This window comes from Pinus tabuliformis, chromosome 4_1, assembly GCF_031772625.1.
Source record: "Pinus tabuliformis cultivar Carrire ecotype Pingquan chromosome 4_1, CPIR1, whole genome shotgun sequence".
NCBI lineage: Eukaryota > Viridiplantae > Streptophyta > Pinopsida > Pinales > Pinaceae > Pinus > Pinus tabuliformis.
This window is the reverse complement of record NC_142303.1, coordinates 782263457-782268908: the sequence shown is the minus strand read 5'-3', so window position 1 is coordinate 782268908 and position 5452 is coordinate 782263457. Positions and strand designations below refer to the sequence as shown.

The window sequence follows — 5452 nt, the reverse complement described above, 5'->3', positions numbered from 1 at the left end:
ATTAAAAAAACAATAATAATAATAATAAAAAAAACACACCACCAGATAAATCTAATTAAAAAAAAATAATATGAATTTAGTTTTCTAATTACACATTAAAAAAACATACCACCATATAAATCTAGTTTAAAAAAATAACATGATTTTAGTTTTCTAATCACACATTTATTTTTTCTTTGAAAAAGAAAAACCCTTTTTTCAATATTTCATGGTGAATAAAAAACATACAATCCCTTTATTTTTCATAATCAATATTTATTTTTGTTTATTTTTCTTTTCTCTGAAAAATAAAAAACTTTTTTTTTAATATTTCGTAGTGAATAGAAAACATGCAATCCCTTTATTTATTCATAATCAATATTCAAATTATTGACCGTAGACACAAGAGTACGTAGTTGAAAGAAATCGCATTATGTAGTAAATGCGCTTCTGGACACACAGTCGACGATACTAAATTACTATCGTGCACGTACAATGGCAAACGCTGTGATATATCATGTAGACCTTATTTGTCAGTTCCTCTTGGTTGGAGGGTAACCCTCAGCCCATTTTTCATAAAGAGAGTCAATCCCCGTACCTTATAATTCGGCTGTTCACCTTCGTTAACCAGTTTCAGTTTGTAACGATATAAGATGGATGCCGCCACTTGCTTCATCTGCAAATATGCAAAATCTCTCCCCATACACATTCGAGGTCCTCCATGGAAAACAGGATATTTGTAAACAGATTGGTTCACAAAAACACCCTCATCATTAAGCCATCTCTTTGGCTTGAATTCCATGCAGTCTCTGCCCCAGATGCTTTCCATTCTTCCCATGGCGTAAGTAACGTAAACAATAGCAGTCCCTTTCTTCATAGGTGTCCCATCAGGCAAAACGTCGTCCTCTATCGCCTCCTTTCTGCCCAATGGCACAGGAGGGTAAAGTCTCATTGTCTCGGACAAACATGCATGCAGATAATGCATTTCTTTCAGCTCCTCCCTGCTCAAACAAAGTGGATCACCGGGCTTGACATTAGCTGATCTCTTCTTTAAAATGCTGTGGATCTCCCCCAAAATATTTTCTTCCACACGGGGATGTTGAAGAAGCAGCCAAAAGAACCAGGAAAGTGCCACAGATGTTGTGTCGCTGCCGGCAAGAATGAAGCTCAGACAAATGCCTCGTAAGAACGTGTCGGAATATGGGATTCCATTTTGGTCCAAAGATTTCATAAAAATAGATAATATATCTGCATGGCTACGAGACATTCCAAGTTTTCCCATACCCAATTCCTCCCTTCTAGCTGAAACGATCTCCATGACAAACTGGTCGATGATCTTCAGAGCAGACTGAAGTTTCGCATCGATCCCCAAACCGAAAAATCCCATGATCTTTCTCAAATATACAGGCATTAAAAATCGACTATAGGATGCTTCAATAGCATCGTCGAATGCTTTGACAAAGGGAATGACCGGCAGAGATGGAGATAAACACCCCACTTCCACCCCAAACGCAATTTTGCAGATGTTGTCAAACGTGAAACGAAAGAGCATGTCTTGAAGATCGGTGGCGCTTCCCTTGGATATGGTGTTGTCCAGGGCAGGAACGAGATTTTGGCGCAGCGAGTCTTGTACGGAGTTCAAGACATAAGTGAGACTAGATACAGAGTTAAATTCTACCATAGAGGCCTTTCTTTGTTGAATCCATAGTTCTCCATCAACGTTAAACAATCCATCACCGAAAACATCTCTAAACGCGCTCCTGAAAGCAGGACCCTTTGGAAAACTTGAAAACCTAGTTGTGAGAATGTACTCCACATTTGCTGGATTGCTGGTAAGGACAGTGGTTTGCGGAAGGCCTTTGGCAATAAAAGTTCCCCCGCATCCGATCAGGAGTTCTGAAATGGAATCGTATAGATGGTTTAAATGTATAAACAATGAGGGGAGAATCCCTAGGAAAGGCCATTCTGGAGGGATTCCGTTCTTTGCCTTTCTTTTGAGAAATAGAACATAGTATGTGAACGCCAGGATGATGACGATCAAGATAACGGAGATACCCATTAAGGCCTTCTGAAGAAGCATGGAGCATGCAAACAGCCAATGAATTCCAGGCATGCTTAACAGTCCGCTGCCTCTAATAACATTGGATTAGTGGTACCATGCAATTATTGCAAATTTATATTTACGCTAATCACAGTACTATGGATTCATTGCCAGGTTGGAGGCATAAATAAAGGGAACATGGTAAACGTTACATCGACGAAACGTGGAGAACAGCCTTTCATTCCATCGACGATAGTTGGTGTGACAAGCTAATCGGTCGTTGATATGTATTTTCATAATTAAACTAATCAGTTTAATCGTTGATATGTATTTTCATAATTAAACTAATCAGTTTCATAGTTAAAGAGTTGCTTCTAGGAAATTATCCAAATTCAGTTACTTCATTTACTATTCTCGTTAATGTCCTAGTGTGGCTGATAATAACAGGAGGAAATGTTTGTTTCCACAAATAAGCTAGCATACATTTATTTTAATTTTAAATTTATTATATATTTAAATAAATTTTAGACTTATTGTTAGAGGGTAAATTTTTAGACTTATTATTGTGAGAGGGTAATGTTAAGAAGATGGGATTAGCAACCTCCCTCTGGAAGACAAAGAATCATTAAGACAAGAGTTTTCTCTCATCATGAGAAAAGCCAAATCTCCCAAAAGCAACTTGAGTAAGGAAGAACAAAAAGCTTTCAAGTCCTTGCGAAATAATGACAAGGTAGTAGTTCTTAAAGCAGATAAAGGAGGAGCAGCAGTCATCTTGGATAAAGAAGACTATGTACGAAAAATGAATGATCACCTAAATTGTGGCAGTTATAAGAAGCTGAGCAGTAATCCCATGGCCAAAATTATGAAGGATGTAAAAAAGATAATCTCAGATTCCAACCTTGACGAAAAATTAAAGAAGAAATTAACCCCCTCTTGTGAAACCATCCCTAGAATCTATGGATTACCCAAGATCCATAAGGAAGGGGTCCCCCTCAGACCGATAGTTAATACTATTGGCTCCCCAACCTATGAGCTTGCTAAATACGTTGCTAAAATTCTAAAACCCCTTGTCGGAAATACTGATTCCTTCATCAAAGACTCCCAGGACTTTGTGAATCTTATTAAAAATGAAAGGATGGAAAGTGATGACATCCTTGTAAGCTTTGACGTGGTTTCCTTATTCACGAAGATTCCTCTTGATGAAGCCATTCAGGTTATAAAAGATGTTACTGATCCAGGGACTGCAAAGCTAGCTGAAGTCTGCTTAAGGTCAACTGTGTTCACCTTCCAAGGAACATTTTATGAGCAGACATCTGGTGTAGCAATGGGATCACCCCTCTCGCCAATCGTGGCCAACCTATACATGGAATATTTTGAGAAGAAGGCCCTGGAATCATATCCTTTAAAGCCGGCCTGGTGGAAGCGTTTTGTCGATGACACCAATATAAAGTGGACACATGGTAAAGCAGAACTTGACAAGTTTTTCATTCACCTAAATTCCATCTCCCCTGAAATAAAATTCACAATGGAGCTTGAAGAAAACATGAGCATCCCATTCTTGGACATTCTTATCATCAGAAAGGAGGATGGCTCTTTGGGCCATAAGGTTTTCAGGAAGTCAACCCACACAGAAAGTTACCTCCATGCGGATTCCCACCATCACCCAGCCCAAAAGTTTGGCGTTCTAAACACTCTTGCCATTAGAGCCCTTCGAATTTCTGACGCAGAGCATATAAACGAAGAAAAGAGGCATTTAGTTTTAACTTTTAAGAATATAGGCTACAAAGATCATGAGATTAAAAAAGCCATGGAGAAAGCTGAAAGAAGGTTGTCATCTCCCAAGCCTAAAGATCAGGACCAACCTCAATGTGGTAAGGTTTTTCTTCCCTATATCCATGGGGTTACAGACAAAATCGCTAAAATCCTAAGAAAGAAAAACATTATTACACAATTCTCAGCTCCTGGTACTATCAGGCAAAGTTTGAAGTCTGTAAAAGATGATATTGACAAGCATCAACTTAAAGGTGTCTATAAAATAGACTGTTCTTGTGGAAAAAGCTACATAGGTGAAACAGGTCGCTCCCTCCAGACAAGACTCAAGGAACATGGCGCTGACATCAGGAATGGAAGATCTCGTACCTCAGCATTGGCAGAACACTCCTCGAAGACTAAGCACCACATCTGCCTGGAGAACGCATCAATTATCGCAAGGGAAGAGCAGCATCAGAGACGAAAGATCAGAGAAGCACTTGAAATTATTAAGCATCCTTGTAATCTGAACAGAGACAATGGTATGGAGATTAGCGGGAGCTGGCTTCCCCTGATCAGGGAAATCAAAAAGCGTCAACCCATCCCCAGGTAAGCCTTCAGCAGGTAAGTTATCCCTATCCTATCCTATTCTATTGGTCAGTTCTTTTTATTTTTATCATAATTAGAATTATTAGCATTAAAATACTTATTAAAAAATAAAAAAATAAAAATTCATAACTATTAATTAATTATTATATTGATTAATTATAAATATTATTTATTTATATTGAATTAATATAATTTGGTTCAAATAATTAAAAAAATTTATATAGAATTTGATATATTTCCCTAGTTTTTCTTTAATAATTAATCCTCCCTTCATTTTATTAAAATTGCTCCTTTAACTTAATAATTAACTTTCTAATGCTAGAATATAATAATTTCTATATTACTATTAATTAATATATTAATTATTATATTAATCAATTATAAATATTTATTATTTATAATTATTAATATAAATTGGTTTAATATATTAAATTAATTTATATAGAAATGAATATATTTTAGTTCAATCTATTATTAAAAAAAAAAAATTAATATCAATTCTATCTTTAGGTTATAAACCTAGTTATTAAAAATTTTAATAAAAATTTCAATAAAACAAAAGAAATTTATTAAAATGAAAAATAAATTAAAAATTAAAATTAAAATTAAAATAAATTTAGATTCAAGCCGACCTGTGCTTTTCCTTAAAAAATTTATCCTCATGAGTATTTATTCTATCCATTCTGCTCTTCTTTTATCATCATTCTCAAACCCTGATGATGGATCCCATTTGGGATTTGAAACGTTGGTATAAAAATTTTCATACTGTGGATTCTCCGGTCAATGGTTCAAAATAATAATAATAATAATTAGCTAACTAGTATTTACACATAATCTAGTTGTCTTATTATTATTTTAACTATATAGATTTTACTAAAATAATACAGATTTTGTATGTAAGTAATAATAATAAAATATTTAATTTATATAAATTTATTTCAATGTAAAATTAATATATAAATATTTTATAATTTTTTTTAACTAATTGTCACCATTTTGAAAAATTCACAAAAACTAATTATGAGTTATAAGGTCAAAGATAAATATTCTTAAAAAATACTAGTTCCTTATCTA

The 5452-nt window shown here is 34.8% G+C and overlaps 1 pseudogene; it reads right to left on the bottom strand.

Annotated features, from left to right (window-relative positions):
- Positions 1-438: 438 nt before the first annotated feature.
- LOC149178490 (cytochrome P450 86B1 pseudogene) lies at positions 439-2090 on the bottom strand (annotated as a pseudogene).
- Positions 2091-5452: the final 3362 nt, after the last annotated feature.